The 23977-nt window shown below is 38.6% G+C and overlaps 1 protein-coding gene and 1 non-coding gene across 2 annotated transcripts in view; one reads left to right on the plus strand and one right to left on the minus strand.

Moving 5' to 3' along the window:
* The window catches only part of HOMER1 (homer scaffold protein 1), a 139548-nt gene that overhangs the window by 17290 nt on the left and 98281 nt on the right, over positions 1-23977 (plus strand). The gene's annotated exons all lie outside the window — the stretch shown is intronic.
* LOC117066152 lies at positions 8947-9048 on the minus strand. The gene has a single exon (XR_004430153.1). It is a non-coding gene; the product is annotated as a U6 spliceosomal RNA (small nuclear RNA).

A 23977-nucleotide genomic window follows, 5' to 3' on the forward strand; every position in this document is an offset into this window, starting at 1 on the left:
CTGGCCTCAAGTGATCCACCCACCTTGGCCTCCCAAAGAGCTGGAATTACAGGCATAAGCCACCGTGCCTGGCCTGAAATTTTTTTATTCCCTAAATTGTCTTTCTTTTGTGTTCCTTTTTGTTGGTTTAGTTTCTTCATTTTGGAAACTATTCTGGAATATCTAGTGAGCCTCAGCTGTGTATGATACTAAAAAGGTGATTAAAAGCTTTTTGTGAATTAGTGAGGCCTGTTACTGGTGGACTTCAACTTAGATATTTAGGTGGTGAACTGGCCTAAATTTTTTTGGTTGATTCCCAAGTTTGGGGAGGTCTGTTGTCTAAGATTGTAAGTTTTTCTATGACACTTTCCATTTTCTTTAGAGGAGAATCTTCCAGTGTAGAGTTCTAATCTTGACATTCTGAGAGCAAGGTAAGTATATTCTTCTGTTATATACCTCCGAGGCATATCATCCGCTGTAATCTGAAAGTCAGGAATGGGAAGGTTTTTGTGGGGACAAGGTTCTGTTTGCAGCCTTTCTCCTGGTGCTCCTATTTTAGGCCCCACTCCTGTCTTCTGCTATTGGAAAAGGTAGTTGATTGACTGTGGGAAGGGGTGGGAGTCTCATTTCTCTGTTATTTAAACCTTCAGTCAATTCCTCCATTTCAATTGCATACTTCACACCTCCTCTGCAGTCCCTTTGCTTCTAAATTCTAGCCAGCAGGTTGTTCACTTAGTTCCCTCTTTGCTGGCACTTTTATTATAGTTTCCTTGGTTTTGTCAAACCAGGCACCATTCCTTCTATTTTCCATCTTTAATACGTTTTGAAAACTGTATTAAAGTTACTTAAGAACTGCTACTGCTTTTTACAGTCTTTGGTGTTATAGGTTTATACCTTGTTTTTTCCCCCTTCACTTTCATTTTAGTGGAATTTTGGAAAAGGAAGATAAATGAGTATAATTAATTCGCCATGTTTGACCAGAATCACTGAGCCCTTAGCTTTTGAATTTCTATAAGGCATCTTTCAGAACAGTGTCGGAATGTGTTGACACTGTTGACAGTTAATTGATTGCAATTTGGTGGATGATAAAGTGTTGGCTTTCTAAAAATCTCTCCCTGTAACCAACACCTGAAAATCCAATGCATGATGTAAGCACATCTTAAAATTAAAAACTTAAAATTGATTAGCCCAAACCTAAGGAAAAGAGAGCACTGACTCAGCTGTGTCAGGTAACTAAGGTGTTGCTATAGTTTGTCTCCTAACACTGTGCCTCATGAGCACTTGTAAAAAACAGTAAGCACTTAATTTATGTCATGAGTCATGCCAGGCACTGGTAGTACAAAGATGAGTAGATAGCCATGTAAACAAGAAATTATAGTACTGTGATTTAAGTGCTGTAATAGAGATGTATGCTGTGTTTGGTAGCACAGAGAGGGAAGTGCCCACCTCTACCTTGGAAGGTCAGAGAAAGCTTCACATAGCCAGTCATGTTTGTTTTGAGCCTTAATGAACAAATAAGAGTTGAGGGAGGGGAAGATGTATGAGTAGTTGTTAGGGTATTTTAGGCCGAGAGGTGGCATGGGTAAAAAGCTTCAGAGGTGAATTACGCTAATTGGAAAGTTAAGGTAGTTAAGGCAGATGTGACTAGAAGGATAGAGGCCAGATCATGACTATGTCATGTTAAGAGGATTGTACTCTTCCTCTAGATTAATGTAATGGTCTTCAAAAATTTTATTTATTTATTTATTTATTTATTTATTTTTGTGAGACGGAGTCCACTCTGTCGCCCAGGCTGGAGTGCAGTGGTGCGATCTTGGCTCACTGCAAGCTCCGCCTCCCGGGTTCACGCCATTCTTCTGCCTGTAGCTGGGACTACAGGTGCCTGCCACCACGCCCGGCTAATTTTTTGTATTTTTAGTAGAGAGGGTTTCACCATGTCAGCCAGGATGGTCTCGATCTCCTGACCTTGTGATCCACCCGCCTTGGCCTCCCAAAGTGCTGGGTTTACAGGCATGAGCCACCACACCCGGCTGTCTTTAAATATTTTTGATGCAGTACCCATATCAAAGATTTTGAACGTCTTCCTTCATATGTGTATATTTATAAAATTACATGTACTCTCTATATTAATATATAAATATACATATTTAATGTGTATGTAATAAAACATATAAAAATAGAAATGATAACAGAGAATAGTAACTTCTTCCTGCACACAACTTTAGAAGCTGTTAAGTAATGGTGAGCAATAGAACAATTTTAAGTTGGTAGTTATTACCACGCTTGTATTTTAGATCAACTACTCAGGCTGCAATATGGAGGAAGTTTTGGACTTGGAGAAGGCAGGTGTGTGTGTGTGTGTGTGTGTGTGTGTGTGTGTGAGAGAGAGAGAGAGAGAAAGAAATGCTTGGGTGTCTCAGTGACACTTTTTTTTTTTGAGACTGAGCTTCACTCTTGTTGCCCAGGCTGGAGTGCAATGGCGCAATCTTGGCTCACTGCAACCTCCCCCTCCTGGGTTCAAGCGATTCTTCCACCTCAGCCTCCGGAGTAGCTGGGATTACAGGCACTCGCCACCATGCCTGGCTAATTTTTGTGTTTTTCAGTGGAGGCAGAGTTTCCCCATGTTGGTCAGGCTAGTCTGGAACTCCTGACCTCAAGTGTTCCACCGGCCTTGGCCTCCCAAAGTGTTGGGATTACAGGTGTGAGCCACCGCACCCAGCTGAGACACTCAATTGCAAGATAGGTTAATTGCAGCAATTTAGTCAAGAATAATGGCTTGAATTAAAACCGAGTAGAACAGGGCTTGAATTCAAGAGATTTAAGTAGTAATGTCTATAGTAGTTGACAGTGATCTAGATAGATATTATGAGGTAAAAGAGATTGCCTTGGTCAGCCATTAGTTGATAAAGGGAACCAAGAGGAGAGAAACAAGTTTGTAGCAAGATGAGATGACAAATTGAAGGAACCCTGAGATATTTGTGGTCAACCACGTGGGAATGCTTTATAATTGGATATTGTTGGTCTAGTATTCAGGAAAAGAGAACTGGGCTGGGGATAGAGTTTTGGGAGTCAGAATATATAATTTTTGGTTGGAGCTGTGAATGTGGATGAGCTCATACAGGGTATTTATATTAGCAGATCAGGCATCTCTGGGAATAGTCATTTAAGGGATAGCTGAGAAAGCTGTCAGGTGAGAATAGTGTCAAAAGAGCCAAGAAAGGGAGTGAGTTTCAAGAAATGAGTAGTAGCCAGGATCAAATGTAGAAGAAACATTAAATGAGGCAAGAAATAATTAGATTGGATAAGTTATGGTCCTTTAACAATCTTACCTTGAATTTGAGAAGCCTAGGGTGGAAATCAGATTGTCATGAAGTGAAGGTGTTGAAGGATGAGGAGCAGACACTAGAAATGTGTCTGCTTCTCCTTTAAGACCAAGCATCTTTGAAATAGTAGCTTTAGCAAGCTCTCGGGTTCAGGAAATTCTTTTGGTTTTGCTTACGGAATGGGATTAAGCATTATTTTTAGGATCTGGCAAAGGAGTCCATGGCAAGGTGTATTTAAAATATTAGAGTAGAAAGGGATAATTATTGAGAAAGAGATGGGCGAGAATGCAATATGGAGCACAGGTGGAGGAGTTAACCTTCAGTAGGAGGAATATTGTCCTCACAGACTGAAGGAAAGGATATGATTAGTTTGTAGGTTAAAGCAGGAGACTGAGGGAATTCCTTAGCTGATGGCCTTTGTTTCTTCCGTTCATTCATTGATTTAACAAACATTGATTACCTGTTATGTGTCAGGCAGTGTTCTAAGTTTATGAGAGCTGTGAACAGAGCCTTGCCTTCATGGAACTTCATTCCAGTGAATGATAAAAGGCAGGGCCATCTGCAAAGTGTGGGGATGTAAAGGTTGTCAGAGCCTTGGTAATAGAGGGAAGAGTGGGAGACAGTACTGAGTAACTTAAAGGTCCCAGCTGAGATTAGAAGCCACACATTCTGGTGTTCTTGAAGCCGTCTAAATCTAGTTATTATTGTACCTGAAGAGCACAGTAGAGTTAGAAGGGTTAGCAGAGTGTGTTAGAAGAGTTTTCATTTTCAAGCCAGATGCGGTGGCTCACGCCTGTAATCCCAGCACTTTGGGAGGCTGAGACAGGCAATCACCTGAGGTCAAGGGGTTCGAGACCAGCCTGGCCAACATGGCGAAACTCCATCTCTGCTAATAATACAAAATTAGCCTGGTGTGGTGGTGCATGCCTGTAATTCCAGCTACTTGGGAGACTGACGCACCAGAATCGCTTGAACCTGGGAAGCGGAGGTTGCAGTGAGCCAAGATCGTGCCACTGCACTCCAGCCTGGGCGACAGAGTGAGACTCTGTCTTTAAAAAAAAAAAATTCATTTTCTTCATTCTGCTGAAAATAAAGCAAGAAGTGGGTATATCCCATTTTTATAGTGTTCTATTCTGTTATTTTAATATATGTATCACTTTTTTCCCCCTTAGCGGCCCTTTTCCTTCTATGTAGAACATCTCTTATCTTGGAAGACCAACCTAATAATTATTGTTTTCCAAAATGTCACCAATTTTTTAAACATTTGATGTCTTTTCTGTGGAAAACATCCTGAAACCAAGTCCTGTGGAAAGTCTTAGAAGTCTTTTGAGGGCTGGGACTGCATTTAATATTTATATTCCCATTTCCTACTACTGCTCAGTACACATACCACACACAAAGCACTTGCGCTCGTGTGAACCAAAGTGTATAGGGATTCTTTAATGAGGTAGGGTTTTTTTTCCTTCTTTCATACCTAGGAAAGTCACAGAAGTTAATTGATTGGTATAAGCACTTAAACATTGTTCTGATTCTTACTGAGAATTCAGTATATTATTATTTTGGAAACAGTTTTAGAAGTTATCCTATCTTCCTTATTCTTGATAAATATTTTTAGTCTTTCTAGACAGGGTATACTTTTCAGTCAAAGTAGTTTCACCCAAAGTAACTGTACCCCTGTACTAATTCTATTACAGCCTCAATAGTGGATTTTTTTTTATATGGGGACTTTCATGATAGAATGCGTGTAACTAAATTAAGCAATATTTGTTAAGTGACAGAAGTAGTTAAAAGAGGCCTCAACATGAAATGAATTTTACTTTATGCATTGTTATATAACTTCATTATTAAGCTCTAAATTGATTGGACTGGATCCCTTAGAGGACTTTTTTTAACTTTGGGATAGGGATTTAGGCCACAAAAGCTGTGACTATGATAAAGTGTAGCATGATACAGTACAGGCAGAACTTAGCAATCAAGTGAGGTCTCTAGAGCCAGGTAGTGGCTACATTTAAATTAGTGATCCTCTTATTAGCTCCATAATCTTGGGCAGGGTAGTTTTGTGTGTCTCAGTTTCCTCATCTGTAAAATGGGGATACAATTATGAAGATGAAGGGATTAAAATAAACAAGTTTGCTTAATAAATTTGTTAAAAGTGTTTGTTGCACATAGTAACTTCTCAAGAACTCATAGCTATTGTTACTATGGGTTTTTGTTTTTTTGCTACATTTTACTTTATTTCGTATATAAGGAAAACAACCAGTTGACTGAGCAGTTCCAGAACTGCTGTGATAGTGTTCATTAGTCAAGAAGAAAATGAGATGGAAGGAAAACCTTTCATTTCTTCCCCAGACATATATTGCCAGTATCACAGTAACTCATGACAGCACATGTGACACAGGCTGATTTTCAACATAAAGAGAGCCCAAGCAAGAAGGGTGAGTATTCAGTTACATTTCTAGTACTCAACTGAATTTTATTTTTTAACTCCTCTTTTTTTTTTTAAGACAAAGTCTTGCTCTATCATGCAGGCTGGAGTGTAGTGGCGCAGTCTCGGCTTACTGCACCCTCAAACTCCGGGACTTTAGTGATCCTCTGCCTCCTACTTCCCCTCTTGCCTCGCCACCAAGTAGCTGGGACTACAGGCACACCCCACTGTGCCCGGCTATTTTTTGTAGAGATGGTACATTTTGTCATGTTGCTCAGGCTAGTCTTGAACTCCTGAACTCAAGTGATCCACCCACCTCAGCTTCCCAGAGTGCTGGAATTACAGACGTGAGCCACTGGCACCTGACCTGTAATTCTTTAACTTCTAAATAAAGAACATGAAAAGCTTGCTTTTTTTTTTTTTTTTTTTTAAAGCTTTGGTACTACTGAAGGCCAAAAATAATTTTATGGAATATATCTGTTCCCTTCCAATCAAAATCCACTTAAAAGTTTTTGTTTTCCTTTTCTTCCCCTGTATTATATTTCCAAGTATCTATTTATCTATTTATTTACTTATCTAATTTAGAGACAGGGTCTTGCCCTGTCACTCAGCCTGCATCCTCAACTTCTGGGCTCAAGGTATTCTTCTGCCTCAGCCTTCCAAGTAGCTGGTTCTACAGGCTTGTGCCACCATGCCTGGCTAATTTTTTTTTTTATTTTATTGTTTTTGTGGGGTTTTTTGGGTAGAGATGGGGTCTTGCTATATTGGCCAGGCTCGAATCGAACTCCTGGCCTCAAGCGATCCCTCCACCTTGGCTTTCCAAAGTACTGGGATTACAGACATGAGCCACTGTGCTCAAAAAGTTTATCTATTTAATGTTCTGACTTCATGGATTCTTTTGAAAATATTATGCTGATTTTAGGGGCTGTGATAGAGCCATAAAAATATTACTTCTCAGTAAGCAATTTGAGTTTTAAATGTTATTTATGATGAGTAATCACTAATTCTACTGTTATAAATTTTATAAGATACGCTTAAGTAATATTGTTTTTATGAAAACTCTTTTGTATAGGTGAGTCATCTTACTGGTTAGAGTACAGAAAAGTATTTAAATATCTGATTTGGTCTTATTTATTAAACCTGTTTACCACTTATGGGAAACTTTAAGGTCAGATATTGTCAGTTTCTTCAGACTGGGGTTTAATATATGAAAAGTTAATTAAAAAAATAAAACAAGCTCATATTACCTAAAAATACGTTTCTAAATTCTTATGGTAGCATTAGTTTAGACTATAGGTGTCATGAGGGCAGGGATTGCCTTGTCTATAAATTCATTTAACAAATGTCTACTGAGTAATTACTTGTGCCTCACAGTCTTCTAAATGTTGGAAGTATGACAGCAATGGACATAATAGGAAATCCCTGCCCTCGTAAGATAGCATTTTCATGTAAGTTATATTTGCAGTGATTGACATCACCATGACCTTTAGCTGCCTCAGGCTGAGTACAGGCATGCAACCTAGACCACTTACCTAGCCAGTTTCTGCTAGAGGTTACAAGTCAAGTTGTGCCAGGGGACTTCGTATGTCCCCTCTGTGAGTCAGTCTTTATAGATCTTGGGAATCTCTGGAGGATTCTAAGCATCAGAGTGAAATTTCAATTCACCTAAAAAATGTAGCATCTATGCAATAAATGTACTAATTTGATACCAGAGGGACTTTTTCTCTTTTAGTAATTTTTAATGTTGTAGTCTAAGTTGAACAGAAGAGAAAATTATAATAGTATATTAACATTTTAAGGGCCGGGCGCGGTGGCTCAAGCCTGTAATCCCAGCACTTTGGGAGGCCGAGACGGGCGGATCACGAGGTCAGGAGATCGAGACCATCCTGGCTAACACGGTGAAACCCCGTCTCTACTAAAAAAAAAAAAAAAATACAAAAAATTAGCCGGGCGAGGTGGCGGGCGCCTGTAGTCCCAGCTACTCGGGAGGCTGAGGCAGGAGAATGGTGTGAATCCGGGAGGCGGAGCTTGCAGTGAGCTGAGATCCGGCCACAGCACTCCAGCCCGGGCAACAGAGCGAGACTCCGTCTCAAAAAAAAAAAAAAATACAAAAAACTAGCCGTGCGAGGTGGCGGGCGCCTGTAGTCCCAGCTACTCGGGAGGCTGAGGAAGGAGAAAGGCGTAAACCCGGGAGGAGGAGCTTGCAGTGAGCTGAGATCTGGCCACTGTGCTCCAGCCTGGGCGACAGAGCAAGACTCCGTCTCCAAAAAAAAAAAAAAATAGTATATTAACATTTTAAAGTAGATTTTTCATGTAGGTGAAGGAAATAACCTTAGAGATAATAAATTCTGCCCTTTAAAAATTTTTTAATGTTTTATTTTTGTTTTCAAGTATAGAATGGCCTCTTGTAAATTGGTGCCTGTGTTATTTATTTTTATTTTTATTTATTTATTTTTGAGATGGAGTCTTGCTCAGTCGCCCAGGCTGGAGTACGGTGGTGCAATCTCTGCTCACTGCAACCTCCACCTCCCACGTTCAAGCAATTCTTCTGCCTCAGCCTCCCAAGTAACTGGGATTACAGGTGCGATGCCTGTGTTATTTTTAAATGAGGCAACTGAGGACTTTGCCCAAAGTCCTATTGCTAGCTGGTGGTAGAGCCTAGCCTTCTGTTGCTTGGCCGTGTATTCTTCTTTCCTTTAGAAAAAGAAATGTCCACCACTTAGTACAGTAATCCATTGGTACAGTGTCAAACTAAAAATTGGCTGTTTTATGAGTTTCTTTTTTTTTTCTTTAAAAAAAAAAATTTTTTTTATACTTTAAGTTCTAGGGTACATGTGCACAATGTGCAGGTTTGTTACATATGTATACATGTGCCATGTTGGTGTGCTGCACCCATTAACTCATCATTTACATTAGGTATATCTCCTAATGCTATCCCCCCCCTCCCCACAATAGGACCCGGTGTGTGATGTTCCCCTTCCTGTGTCCAAATGATCTCATTGTTCAGTTCCCACCTATGAGTGAGAACGTGCGGTATTTGGTTTTCTGTTCTTGTGATAGTTTGCTGAGAATGATGGTTTCCAGCTGCATCCATGTCCCTACAAAGGACATGAACTCATCCTTTTTTATGGCTACATAATATTCCATGGTGTATATGTGCCACATTTTCTTAATCCAGTCTGTCACAGATGGACATTTGTGTTGATTCCAAGTCTTTGCAAAAATATGCTTCACGAATTTGCGTGTCATCCTTGCACGGGGGCCATGCTAATCTTCTTTGTATCGTTCCAATTTTAGTATATGTGCTGCCGAAGCGAGCACATGAGTTTGTTTCTTCAACGTTTTTGAAATCTGTCTCTCCTGAATCCTCATAGTGCTTTATATTACCTCCCCATGGCATTTATTACTTTCCACTCATATTGTAATCATCTTCTATTAACAAGATTTTTTTTTTTAGATGAACTGTCTTTGAGAATGGAGCCTGTGTATGTTTCTTCTTTGTGTATTCCTCACAGCTCTTAACAGAATTCCTGGCATTCACTAGGTACTCACGTTATTAAACATGTACTCATAGAGATTATATTTTGGGTTTGGTAACAATGTGAAACCACAGGAATCTATTTAGTCTACAACATTTTAAGAGGCTGTTTGGCTTACCATCAGATCTAAGTTTGAATTCTGGCTCCATCCTCTTCTTGGCTGTGTGATCTTGAATAGGTCACTGAACATCATTTTCCTCATCTGTAAAATGAGAATACGTGCCCCGTCTAGCTTTAAAATTTAGGTAAAATATATACAAAGGGTCTAGCCTGATGTACTAATAGCTACTCAGTGAATGGTAACTATTATTGTTACATTTGAAATTTATTTTCTATTTATTATAAATGCATTTTAAAATAATATTAAATAGCTCTATTACCTATGTGAAGGATGTGCAGTAAGAAAAAGGTCCATGGTGAAAAACTGACAACATTTTGGTATGGTCAGCAGATTGTCCACTCTGGGCTTTTTAGCTTGCCGATTGCTTATTTAAGATGTTTGATTCGGGGCTCTTAAGAACTGGTTTACCATACTAAAACTCAAAGAGACTGATGTATAAACTAGAATGGCAGTTTATTAATAAGTCATTAAAAATGTATTCTCACATAGGAAAACAAATGCCACAGTGGAATCCAGATTGTAATCAGAAGCTTGCTTGAGGAATAAGGATAGTGGGTTGGGTATCTAATACTACATTAAGCTCCTGCATCAATCGTGACCTGCCACTTGGCTACATCAGGACCCCTTCTCTTCTAGAGAGTGCTAAAGGCACTGCCTAATCACCTCTTATAAATCCTATTCTAACTTACATAGTTGTCTGCTTTCAGATTGCATGTTCTTAAAGCAGACAGCAAAACACTGGAGGAGGTTTTATACTTACTCATTAGCCTGTCTTTCCTGCTGGAGTTTTACAACCTCACCTTAGTTGGATTTTGGGATCTTAAACAGACTTCTAAAAATGTTTTAAATTTAAACTTTGTATTAAGTGTACAGAAAGTTTTAAGTATACAAACACCTAAGGAGGATTATATAATTAACCCCTATGCATTCATCACCTGGCTTCAACAGTTATTAACATGTGGCTCATGTTTTATCTGTACTGCCTGCACCTCTCTATATTATTTTAAAGTAAATTCTAGACATCATATAATTTTACCTGTAAATATATGACTGTGTATTACTAAGAAATAAGGACTCTTAAAAAAAACACATCTTCAGTACCATTATCATACCAGAAAAATCACTTAATAATTCCTTGGTATCTAGTAAGTGATCACAGTTCCCCAGTTGCCACATCAATGTCTTTTTTACTATTGGATTATTCAAATCAGCTTTCAAACATGGTCCACACATTATATTTGGTTGGTGTGTTTGTGGATTTCTTTTAGTCTATAACAGCCTCCTTCCCCTCCTTTTCTTGCTGTTTATTTACCCAATTTGTCCTGTGGAATTTTTCACAATCTTTATTTGGCAGACTCATGGTATGCTTTAAAATGTTCCTCTATTCTGTTTCTGGTAAACTTGTTGCTAGATCTTGGCATGCTGAGATTCAGGTTTTAATTTTTTTCCTCCCAAGCATATGTTATGGGTGGTGTGGTATGCTTCTTCTCTGTTGTGTTACACAGGGAGGCACATAACAATGTCTGTCTTGCCATTTCTCTTTTTGTGTGTTCAGATTGATCATGGAGTTCAGTGTTATTAGCTTCATCCAGCCATTATGAAATTCTTTCCTCCCCTCCCCTCCCGCTCCCTTCCCTTCTCTGTATGCAGCCAGAATGATCTTTTAAATATAAAATGGATTACATACTACCTATCTTGCTTACAACTCAATAGTGTTCCACTGCTTGTAAACTGACGCCTAAACTTCCTACCACAGTCTATAGGAATCTGCAAAACCTGGGGTTTATCTGGCTTTCTAAACCTCATTTTATGCCATTCTGGGCTTTGAGAGGCAATGTGGCATTATTGTTAATAGCTTGGGCTCTTGTACTAGACTGGGGTTGGGGTGTGATCTTGGGTAAGTCACTAAACTGCTCGGTCCCTCTATTTTTTCATATCAAAAATTGATGTTCTAATAGTATCTACCAATAGGATTGTGATGATTAAATAACGCATATCAATATCAACATTGTGATGATTAAATAATGAATATCAATCACCTACAACAATGCCTGTATAACATAACAAATACCAAATGTTAGCTGTTGTGGTTGCTGCTGGTGTTGATGCTGTTGTTTTTTATATCTGTGTTCAGCCACACTGGTACTCTTCAATTTCTGGACGTGCCAAGCTCTTGACAGCCTCAAGATCTTTGCACATCGTTCTCATTGTCTCTTGCAACATGACAAACCATCCCAACATTTAGTGGCTTAAAACAACAATCATTTAGCTTACAAATTTGCAAGTTTGGCAGAACTTGTGAGAGGTAGCTCATCTCTGTTCCGTATGGCATTGGCTGGGGGTGGCTTAACTGAGGGCTATGGGGTTTACTTTTCAACGGATTACTCATATGGTTGGCAAGATAGTCTTCACTCTTGGCCAGGAAGTCGACTAGTGTGGAGGTCTTGATTCCTCTTGATTCCTTTCTGCAAGCTGCTAGTCCTTACAGCATGGTAGCTGGGTTTTCAGAGTGAGTATCCTGAGAGAAGCAGGCAGAAGCTGAATGGCCTAATACAATGTAGACTCAAGAAGTACACAGTGTTACTGTTGCCTCATTATTTTGGTTCAGGCAGTCATAAAGGTCCACTCAGGCTTAAGGGGAGAGAGCACATAGACTCTACCTTTTGATAGAGAAATAACAAGGTTTTGCTGTTGCCTGAACCTGAAACACTATTATCTGTCAGATTCCCACTCTTTTTTTTTTTTTTTTTTTTTTGAGACGGAGTCTTGCTCTGCCGCCCAGGCTGGAGTGCAGTGGCCGGCTTCTCAGCTCACTGCAAGCTCCGCCTCCCGGGTTCACGCCATTCTCCTGTCTCAGCCTCCCGAGTAGCTGGGACTACAGGCGCCCGCCTCGTCGCCCGGCTAGTTTTTTGTATTTTTCTTAGTAGAGACGGGGTTTCACCGTATTAGCCAGGATGGTCTCGATCTCCTGACCTCGTGATCCGCCCGTCTCGGCCTCCCAAAGTGCTGGGATTACAGGCTTGAGCCACCGCGCCCGGCCATAGATTCCCACTCTTTAGCAAACTAACCAACTTCAATTAGGTCCCTCTTTTTTCCATTGTCTTTGTTTGCTCTCTTTCTCATCATAGCTCTTCATTTTCCTTGGTAACACTTACCACAGTTTGTAATTTTTTTAAGTCCATGGGTGTTAAGACCTGTTATGTACTAAGTACCTAGCATTGGACCTGTTGAAATGTTAAAATGGGTTATTTGTTACTTACAAATGTAAACATCATGAATCACGTTTGCACTAAGGAAAGCGTGTTCCAAACTTTGTGGAAAAAAATGGAACGAATACACAGAAACACCAGGAGTCAGTCCTTTAACTCGTTAAATTTCATGCCTTACTGCTTAGCTTAGGGTGAGGATGCGATGAAGAAAAACATGTAAAAATGTTGGGGTGGGAGGAGAACTCAGTTGGAATAGCCAAATGTCTACTTACCCTCCCCATACTGTAAAAACCCAAACCCACAAATCTGTTTTCTATTCCTCTATCACCCTGTTCATGGCAAGAAGCTTCTAGCTGGTCCTTAAAATATTTGTTGAGAAGAAAGCATGATAACTAAGAAATATTTAGTACTCTCAGGGAATAGCCAAATATATTTATTTTACTCAGGGAAAGCAAAACACACCTTCACTCAGTAATAGTGTTTGTTTTTTTACTTTTGGCACACTTCTAACAAGATTGGTTATCAGGTTTCTCAGCCCCCAGGAGACTGGGCAGAGAAAAGAGAATAGACTTTCGGAAGGGAGGTATAGATAATAGCAAGGAGAACAGCTGTTGATGGCCTCAGACAGGAAATAGTTTTTCATAACCTTGAACAATGATGACATTGTAGCCTGGGAATCATAGTAATGTGGGGTAGAAGGTCCCATACATTTTAAAAGAATTTCATTCACTTAACAGATATTGTATGCAGTCTTGCTGGTTGTTGGAGACAAAAGGTGAATAAAATGCACATGCCCCTGCCTTCATGGAGATTTCATTCTGGGGATGGGGCAGACCTTATGATTAATGTTTGCGAGGTATATCTTTTTCCATCCTCTTTTAACTTATAGGTGTCTTTATATTTAAAATGGTTTTTAAGGTGATCTTCAAAATGATTTTCTTTTTTTTTTTTTTTATTATACTTTAAGTTCTAGGGTACATGTGCATAACGTGCAGGTTTGTTACATATGTATACTTATGCCATGTTGGTGTGCTGCACCCATCAACTCGTTAGCACCCATCAAGTCATCATTTATATCATGTATAACTCCCCAGTGCAATGCCTCCCTCCTCCCCCCTCCCCATGATAGGCCCCAGTGAGTGATGTTCCCCTTCCCGAGTCCAAGTGATCTCATTGTTCACTTCCCACCTATGAGTGAGAACATGCGATGTTTGGTTTTCTCTTCTTGTGATAGTTTGCTAAGAATGATGGTTTCCAGCTGCATCCATGTCCCTACAAAGGACGCAAACTCATCCTTTTTGATGGCTGCATAGTATTCCATGGTGTATATGTGCCACATTTTCTTAATCCAGTCTGCCACAGATGGACATTTGGGTTGATTCCAAGTCTTTGCTATTGTGAATAGTGCCACAATAAACATACGTGTGCATGTGTCTTTGTAGTAGAATAATTTATAATCCTTTGGGTATATACCCAGTAGTGGGATGGCTGGGTCATATGGTACATCTAGTTCTAGATCCTTGAGGAATTGCCATACTGTTTTCCACAATGGTTGCAAAATGATTTTCTTATAAACATCATATAGTTGGTTGTTGCTTTATATACAATCTGACAATTTCTGCCTTTTATTTTTTATTTTTTAAATTTAATTTTATTTTGTAAGAGACAGGGTCTTGCAGTGTTGCCTAGGCTGGACTTCAAATTCCTGAGCTCACCTCAGCCTCCCAGGTAGCTGGGACTATAGGCAAATGCCATGGTACCTAGCTAATCTCTGCCTTTTAATTGTGGGTGTTTAGATCATGTACATTTAATATGATTATTGATATGATTGGGTTTAAGTCTACCATCTTATATATGTTCTGTTTGTTCTGTCTGTTCTTTATTCCTCTCCTTCTTTTCTCTTTTGCGTTACTTTAGATTGAGTATTTTTTATGATTTATTTCATCCTTTTGTTAGCTTACTAACTATATCTCTTCTTTTTAAATGATTCTTTAGGGTTTATAGTATACATCTTTAACTTATCACAGTCTACCTTTAAGTGATCCATTTTACTACTTCATATATAATAAGAACCTTACAATAATATAGTTTTATCCCCCTGCGTTTGTTATTGTTATATATTTAATTCTAATGTTATAAACCCCACTTTTTTTTTTTTTTTTTGAGACAGAGTCTTGGTCTGTTGTCCAGGCTGGAGTGCAGTGGCATGATCTTGGCTCATTGCAACCTCTGCGTCCCAGGTTCAAGCGACTCTCCAGCCTCAGCCTCCTGAGTAGCTGGGATTACATGCACCTACCACCACATCCGGCTAATTTTGTATTTTTAGTAGAGACGGGGTTTTACCATGTTGGCCAGTCTGGTCTTGAACTCCTGACCTCAGGTGATCCACCCACCTCGGCCTCCCAGAGTGCTCGGGTTACAGGTGTGAGCCACCGTGCCCAGCCCCCCCCCCCCTTTTTTTTTTTAAACCACTTTTGGTGCTCTTCATTCCTTTGAGTAGATCCAGATCTCTATATGGAATCATGTTCTTCTTCTTAAAACTTTTCTTTTACATTTTCTCATAGTCAGGTCCACTAATAATGAATTATTTCAGCTTTTGTATGTCTGAGAAAATCTTTGTTCCACTCTCCTGTTTTTATGAGTTTTTTTTTTTTAAGGTAAAATTCACATAACATAAACCATTAACCATTTAAAAGTGCAATTCAGTGGCATTTAGTGCATTCACAGTGTTATGTAACCATTACCTCTATGTAGTTCTAAGATATTTTCATTACCCTAAATTGACTTGGGTAAATTCTGGCAGATGAAAGATGTTTTTTGCTGGGTAGAAAATTGTTAGGTTGACAAGTTTTTTTTCTTTCTATACTTTATACATATTCTGTCTTCTGGTTTGCATTGTTTCCATTGAGAAGTCAACTGCCGTTCTTATCTTCATTTGTATGTAATGTGCTCCATACCCCAAGACTGCTTAAGGTTTCATCATTGGCTTTTAAGTGTTTAATTATGATGTCCCTTTGCCCTTGGCATAGTTTTCTTAAATTTTTTTGTGCTTGTGGTTTGTTAAGCTTCTCAGGTCCATAGCTTTATAGTAGTATCAGATTTGGACATTTTTTCAAGCGAAATTCTTAAAATAATTTATTTTGGAAACAGGTCTTGACCTGTTGCCCAGGCTGGAGTGCAGTGGCGTGATCACGGCTCACAGCAGCCTCAACCTCCTGGGCTCAAGCGTTTCTTCCACCTCAGCCTCTTGAGTAGCCGGCACCACAGGTGTGAGCCACCATTCCCAGCTACTTTTTGTTTTTGTAGTATTTTTTAGAGACAGGGTCTTGCCATGTTGCCCAGATGGTCTTGAACTCCTGGCCTCAAGATTCTCCCACCTCAGCCTCCAAAAGTTCTGGGATTACAGGTATAAGCTACGGCACCTGGCCCAATTATTTTTAATCCTTCCCACTTTTGAGGACTTCAGTTGCATGCATGTTAGGCTGCTTGAAGTTATCCCACAGTAATTAATCACATTGGTACTATATATTTTTTTCAGTGTTTTTTTTCTGTGCTTCATTTTGGATAGTTTTGATTTCTGTCTCATCAAATTAACAGGTTTCCTTTTTTTTTTTCTGTAATGCCTTATCTGCTTTTTATTTCATCCAGACATATTTTCATCTCTTTTCATCTATAGAAAATTGATTTGGGGCTTTTTAATACATTCAAGTGTAACTGCTTATGTCTTTGTCTACCTTATTGAACATGTAGACTGTAGTTATTAATAACTATCTTAATATTCTTGTCTGCCTGTTCTATCATCTGTGTCGTTTCTGGGTGTGTTTCTGTTGTTGAATTTCCTACTCATTATGGGTTGTGTTTTACTTATCCACTGAATGTTAGATATTTAGGATTGTATCTTATTTGGTGCTATTTTTGTATTCTATTCTTTTTTATTTCTTTGAGACAGGGTCTCACTCTTGTTGCCCAGGCTGGAGTGCAGTGGTGCAGCCATGGCTCACTGCAGCCTCAACTTCCTGGATTCAAGTGGTCCTTCCACCTCAGCCTCCCAAGTAGCTGGGACTACATGTACACACCACCATGCCCAGCTAATTTTTTGTATTTTTAGTAGAGATGGGGTTTCACCATTTTGCCCAGGCTTGTCTTGAATTCCTGGGCTCAAGTGGTCTGCCCGCCTTGGCCTCCCAAAATGCTGGGATTACAGGTATGAGCCACCGTGCCCAGACTTGTATTCTTTTAAATATTCTTGAGCTTTGTTCTGAGACTCAGTGAAGTTGATTGGAAACAGTATGATCTTTTCAAAGCTTACTTTTAAGCTGTGTTGTGTGGGACCAGAGCAGCCTTTTACTGTACAGCTAATTTTAGCTCACTACTGAGGAGATGCGTTTATGGAAACTTTACCCAGTGTCCCATGTCCTCTCCCTTCTGGCAGAATGAACATGAACTGTTCCTTGTTTTATGTGATTCCTGGGGATTGTTCTACTTGCTCTTCCTAGTGGCTCTTCTCTGGACTTAGACTGTCTTGTCAAAGGTATGTACTGATCACTACTTAGCTGAAAACATGAGAGGAATCCTCTATAGATTTTGAGTGCTTTTTCTGTGCAGCTCACCTCTGTTCAGCTCCCTCCTCTTTAATACTCTGTCCTGCAAATTCTAGCTGCCTTACCTCTCCAAATTTTCAACTTTGTCTTAAACTCAGGGCTCTGTTATGGTTCCCTTCCCTATGCTGTGGTCTGGAGGTCTCTCCAGTGAGTAAGCGAGAATATTTGTAGAGCAAGGTTGTTTCCTGCCTCTCAGAGATCACGGTGCCATGCTATTTATTGTGCAGTGTCTGAAAACTTGTTTTGTATATTTTGTCTAGTGTTTTAGTTATTTAAGGTGGAAGGATAGATCTGGTACTCCCATAAATGTCTGGGGGTAGACTCTTAAAATATCACAGATAAAAATAAAGTTGTAATTGTGACACGTGTCATGAGGAGAGATAACTGGTGCTATGAGAGTGTTTATTTGGAGACTCTGAAAGTGCTGCCCAGTAATCATCCCATACCTAAGTGATGAAAGAAAAAGCAATTAAGAAGATGGAAAGTATGAATTGTAAATGTGTTTTAGGTAGATCTGTATCATAAATGATTAGTAATCACTTATATACACTATTGCTTTATGTGGGGCAAATAAAGCATTGTGATGGTTGAAAAGTATCTTTTTGTACTCCTGTTTCTTTGCATCATTCTTTCATGACACATCACACATTGTAAGTTGATTATTTAGTAGTCTGCCTCCTTTCCCCACTAGACCATTGATTTGACAAGGCTAGGAACTATCTGGTTTACTTGCCATTGTGTCTAACACAAGACACAAGAGTAGACAGTCAATAAATAAATGTTGAAGGAATGAATAAGAAAATGAGACCATGTTTCATACTTGAGGGTTTTCAGTTATGAAAAGTTTGTTTGCATGAGCAAAGTTAAAATTCTCAGTTTTTAGAAGGGCCTGGCGTAATCAAAGAAATAAAATATTTTCTAACATTTACATAAAGGTATAATAACTTACATGGGCATATGACTGTCTTGGAGTGAGAAAATACAATATATTTTGCCAGCATGACAGTAACAGATTTATAATTTATGAGATTTTGAGTTGGTCATTGAGTTATTCAGAAGTAAAGAAGAAATTTAAGTTTAGTTTCTATTACCAGATACCATACTTTTCTTTGGCAGTAGTGAAAAGTTATGGGCTTTGGAGTTAGTCTTGGATTTTAATCCCAGAAATACCAATGCTAGCTGTGACCATTGACTAGTTATTTAAACTGTCCCCTCCTCCAAGTCTTGTTATTACTTTTTAAATCTACTTTTATATCTTAGAGTTGTTTGAAATGTAAATGAGACTATATATATAAGGTGTTTACGTGTAATAAGAATTCAACAAAATGTTTTTCTCCACCTTTTCCCCTACTTTTCAGGTGTTTTATTTTTGTAACAGTACTGCTGCTGCTTTTGTTGTTGTTTTATTCTTCTTTAATTTTTCTTTTTGTTTCTGATTCTCTCATTGAATTTCATTATTTTTTAATTCTTTTTGCTTCTGAAACAGTACTATTTCTAAATGACATGTTGGTTTGCTATTTAGTGAAATGAGAAAAATAGACTTGCTACTCAACTACACTTGTTACTTTTGAACAATTGCTATAACTTGTCCCATGACAGTAATTTGTTATTCTTGAGCTTTAATTTTCATCAGATTACACTGTAGTCGAAGATACCCAGTTGGCAAACATATTGCCTAAAATTGCTTTAATAAATATAAAGTTCCTCTTATTAAGATTTTATGCCTGTTTTCAGTCATTCTATCACTATTAAACATTCTTAATAAAAAACACATACAATAGAATTTAGAATAATTCTAGGTGGCAGAGAGCTGATAGATTTTAACTGGATGATGGTTTGTATCATTATTATTGTATTAGTTTTCTATATCTACGATAAGAAATTACACAAACTTGGTGGCTTAAAACAACACACATTCATTCTCATATGGTTCTAGAGGTCAGAAGTATGAAAGCAGTTTAACTGGGCTGAAATCAAAGTGTCAGAAGCCCACACTCCTTCAGGAGGCTGTAGGGGACAATGGTTTCCTTGACTTTGTTAGCTTCTAGAACTGCATTCCCGGTTCATGGCGTCTCCCTTCATCTTCAAAGCCAGCACAGGAAATCTTCAAATCTGTATCTTCCTTCATCATATCACCTTCTGTAGCTAAGTGTCCCTCTGCATCCCTCTTGTGAGGATAGTAGTTATGATTACATTTAGGGCCTACTTGGCTAATTCAGGGTAATCCCCCATCTCAAGATCCTTAACTTAATCACATCTGCAAAATCCCTTTTGCCAAATAAGGCAACATTCACAGCTTCTAGGTCTAGGTTTCTTTGGGGGCCATTATTCAGCCTTCTACACTCATTTGAAGGGGCTATCAATGAATTCAATTTTTCAAATGTTAGAGTGTTTTTTATGCAGTCCTACATTTAAAAGTCTGTCAGTTTATTGAAGTCTTCTGTTGATCTTCCCTCTTCTGTTTACGGTTTCACCCAGTGAAGTATGTTTTTCCTCCTGTGCCTGTATCACAAATATTTAATTGTGATGATTCAGAAGAAAAAACCTACCTTATTGCATCATTTTCAAAGAAATAATAAGTACTTTCTAGAATAGGCCATATTAAAATTTATTTTTACAGAATCTAGCTTTTTTTTTTTTTTTTGTCAGAGTCTCGCTCTGTCACCCAGGCTGGAGTGCAGTGGCACAATCTCAGCTCACTGCAACCTCCGCCTCCTGGGTTCAAGTGATTCTCTGGCCTCAGTCTCCTAAGTAGGTGGGATTACAGGCACTCACCATCATACCCAGCTAATTTTTGTATTTTTAGTAGATACAGTATTTCGCCATGTTGGTCAGGCTGGTCTTGAACTCCTGACCTCAGGTGATCTGCCTGCCTTAGCCTCCCAAAGTGCTAGGATTACAAGCATGAGCCATTGCGCCTGGCCTATGGTTGATTTTTGACAGATTGGAATTATTTTGAATGACATCTTAAGGCAACTTAAGGTCATTGCACAGAGTGTGAGTTAAAAATGATCCAGGTTGTTTAACACACACTTTAGTATTTTATTTATTTATTTATTTATTTATTTATTTATTTATTTTGTATTTAAGTAGAGATGAGGTTTCACCATGTTGCCCAGGCTGGTCTCGAACTCCTGAGCTCAGGCAATCCGCCTGCCTCGGCCTCCCAAAGTGCTAGGATTACAGGCATGAGCCACTGTGCCCGGCCTAGTATTTTATATCTCTAACTAAATTCTGAAGCTTTCTTTTGAACCATCCAGCAAAATTTTCATTGGCCAATTTAAGTATGTTACAGACCCCTTTATCCTTCTATAATCTGAACACCACGCATAAAGGTATTGTTTCTTATCAAGAGTTTCTGAAATTAGAGTAGAATAAGTGTTTCAATGCATGTAAGATTTGTTGGAGTTCTACAGCAAAGGCATATTGAAATCAGTACAGAACGGTAATAGAAGGAACTCTGGTTTTGGAAACGGAAGATGTGGTTTCTAATCCCGACTCTTTAAATGCCTCATTGTAAGTATAAAAATGGTCTTGTTAAAATGCCATTTCTGCTTCCCAAGATTAATTATGAATACAATTGATAGTCCATGCAAAACTGAAAATAATAACTTATTGTACCAATGCAGACATTTTTAGAATTTTGTTATTCAGTCTGTGGCATACCTTTAGGTATGCCGTCATCATCTTGTATCTACTGACATTTCTTACCGAGGAAGGAGAAAATAAAACCAGGATAAAGATTGATTTAAAAAAAAAAAAATCTTCTGAAGCATGCTTACAACTCCTGGCTAAACTTAGGTTTAGAATTTATCATGGACCTGTTTTCTATCTCCTCTTAGTTTTTATTGCAATTTAAAGGTGGTTGTACTGAAGCATCCATGTCATTGTCTTCTCTCAGATTTCAGGTATTGGCTCTCAAAAACTGTTAGACATTTCAGAAATTTCCCTAGACTCTTGTCCAAACATGAACATTTAAAAATGACAATTGATTAGTGTATTGATTACTCTTTAAATGTTGGATAATCCGAGAACCTCCCTGTTCAATTTGAACAGATTGCTTTTTAGCAGAATGCTGCTGCCTTTGAAGTTTGTGATCTAAAAAAATCCATATCCAGTGGCCTCATATCCAGCCAACAGAAGGGATAGTGGCGGAGATAGAACTTGTGAATGAGAAAAGCTCAGCCCATGCTGGCCAAATTACCATGGAAAGAAAAAAATCTCTTCCTCTTATAGGAAGTAAATGGTAAATCTGAACAATGAGCTTAAAGACACTTAAATTTAAAAGGTTTGATTACTTTTACCCAGTAAAAGTAAGTTGTCCAATAAATAGTTTCTGGATTATAACTAATTCTTAATGTCAGCTTGGAAGAAGTCCTAGAAATACGAAGAATTACAGGTGAGGCTAGACTGCTGTGATGCTATGATATATATTGTTTTTTGTCCACAGTTCCTGGCTCATAACTTTCATAGCCTTTGTTACAGACTCTATAATGTTATAATGTTGGGGTGCTTTAGCTTCAGAAGCAGGTCTCAGGAAACAATTTCTCTCCGACCTGTTTCTTGTCCTATTTTTACTTACCCAAGGCAGGATTCTGATCTGATTGTGAGTCAGAAGATCCTCATTTCAGAGAAGGTTGTGCCCCATACTATAGAGAAGGAGTGTGCACAGAAAGTCCAGAAAAATCTGAAGAGATAGGCCTCGTTGGGTTTTTTCAGTTTATTAGCATTAAATTATACCCTTTTTGTCTAATCACATTTTGACGTGGTTGTCGATGCTTCATTCATGGCTCTCCAGTGAAGTCTCCATAAAAGGCCTAAGAGAACAGGGTTTGGGGAGCTTCTGGATAGCTAAATGTGTATGAAGGTTCCTGGAGGGCGGCATGCCTGGAGAGAGCCTGGAAGCTTCATACCCTTTCCCCCATACTTTGCCCTATACGTTTCTTCATCTGTATTCTTTTATATCCTTTATAATAAACCAGTAAACTGAAGTGTTTTCCTGAGTTCTATGAGCTATTCCAGCAAATTATTTGAACTCAAAGAGAGGGTTGTAGAACCCCAACTTAAAGCCAGTTGGTCAGAATTTCTGGAGACCCAGACTGGCAACGGGTGTCTAAAGAGAAGGCAGTTTTGGGGGACTGAGCTCTCAGCCTGTGCAGTCTGACACTATACTACCTCCAGGTAGATAGTGTCGAAATTAAATTAGAGGACACCCAGTTGGTGTCCACTACAAAAGTGATTGCTTGTTGGTTGATGGGGAGAAATCCCCCACATTTAGTCACAGAAGTCTTCTGTTTGTGTTAATTGTTGTGGTGTGAAGGAAAAAATAAACATGGCTTGAGTTCATGTTTTTTCCACTCAGAACTGTTTTCTTAGAACCCTTTCATTTTCATTATTTCAATTGGAAGAGATGTGGAAAGGAGGAGAGATGAGCAATGCCATCAATGCAGATGGTAGATTCCTGAGCAATGTTGACTGGATTCCTATTTATATAGTATTTGGGGGCTTTGTGCTATTACTATTGTCAGGTATAATATTTCAGTAACAACGGTGGTGAGAGAACTGTGAAGATCCTGTTACTAGCATCCAGAGTAAGTAACAAGTTATTGATACATCTTATTACTTGTCTCTTTACTGAATGTTATTGACAGAGTGGGATAGTACAAGCAACATAATTATGATTACCGTTAAGCACTTTTCAGGGTACCTGAGTGTTTTCATGAGGTGTATATATGTGCACTGATAACACTTACCTTTTATCTGTATTTTGAAGACAGTTTGTGCTGTAGTACTTGATTGGAATTATAGTGTGGTTTGGAAGGCTCTGAAAACTTATTTTCAGTCATTGCAATTACGCTAGTTCTTAAGTCTTCTTTCTGAACGGGAAAATAATCTGTATTTTGATAGAATGATCCCACTTCTATAACAGATTACAAAAAATAATAATAGTGTTAGCCTGTTGAGGCTTTGAGACTAGAAGTTGGTTATTCATTCCAAAGCATCTCGTATTTGCTTTAGACATTGGCTAGATTTTATCACATGTGGTATTCTGAGAAGGGTGACATTTTGATAAAGTATGAAGTTCAAAAATACCTTCTACTTTTCCCCTGCTGTTCTTGTCACCTGAATTTGTTTCTTTCAGGCAAAAAAAAAAAAAAAAAAATCTAAGAATTTAATTTTTTCAGCATTTATTGAACACCTCGCATGGGTCAGGCATGAGTTTGGTGACAGTGATGAACTGTCAGGTTTACATGATAAAATAATTATTCTCCCATTCAGTGACTCAGTATAAGATAAAGATACGGGCTCTAGAGCCAGACAGTATGCCAGCTCTATAATGTGTCATCTTGAGCAGTTACATACTGTCTGTATGCTTCAGGTTCCTCATCTTCAAAAGAGGGATAGTAATAACAACTTCATAAAGGCTGAGAGTTCAGTAACACAGGCACAGTGCTTAGAACAGTGTCTGACCACGTGTTAAGCTCTTTAAAATGTTAATTATAGCCAAAGAATGTACCACATACCCATTTTATAGGTTTAGGCCTATGTCTTCAGATTTAGGAGTAGCATATTTAAATTTCTGAGTTTGAATTGTGCAGCCTGTGGCTTCCCTCCTTTGGGACAAATGATGGAAGTTGTTGTTGAGTAATTTTAATTTGTGTGCTCAATTTATAAAAGGAAAATTGCTGAGACATCACATAATTCCAACTGCAGAAGGTTAGAAACTGTCATCAGCTTTTTTTCCTGTCACTGTTACTTTTTTGACTCCATCAATAATGT

The sequence above is a fragment of the Trachypithecus francoisi genome, unplaced genomic scaffold (genome assembly GCF_009764315.1).
Source record: "Trachypithecus francoisi isolate TF-2019V2 unplaced genomic scaffold, Tfra_2.0 Lachesis_group2, whole genome shotgun sequence".
In the NCBI taxonomy this organism is placed as follows: Eukaryota; Metazoa; Chordata; class Mammalia; order Primates; family Cercopithecidae; genus Trachypithecus; species Trachypithecus francoisi.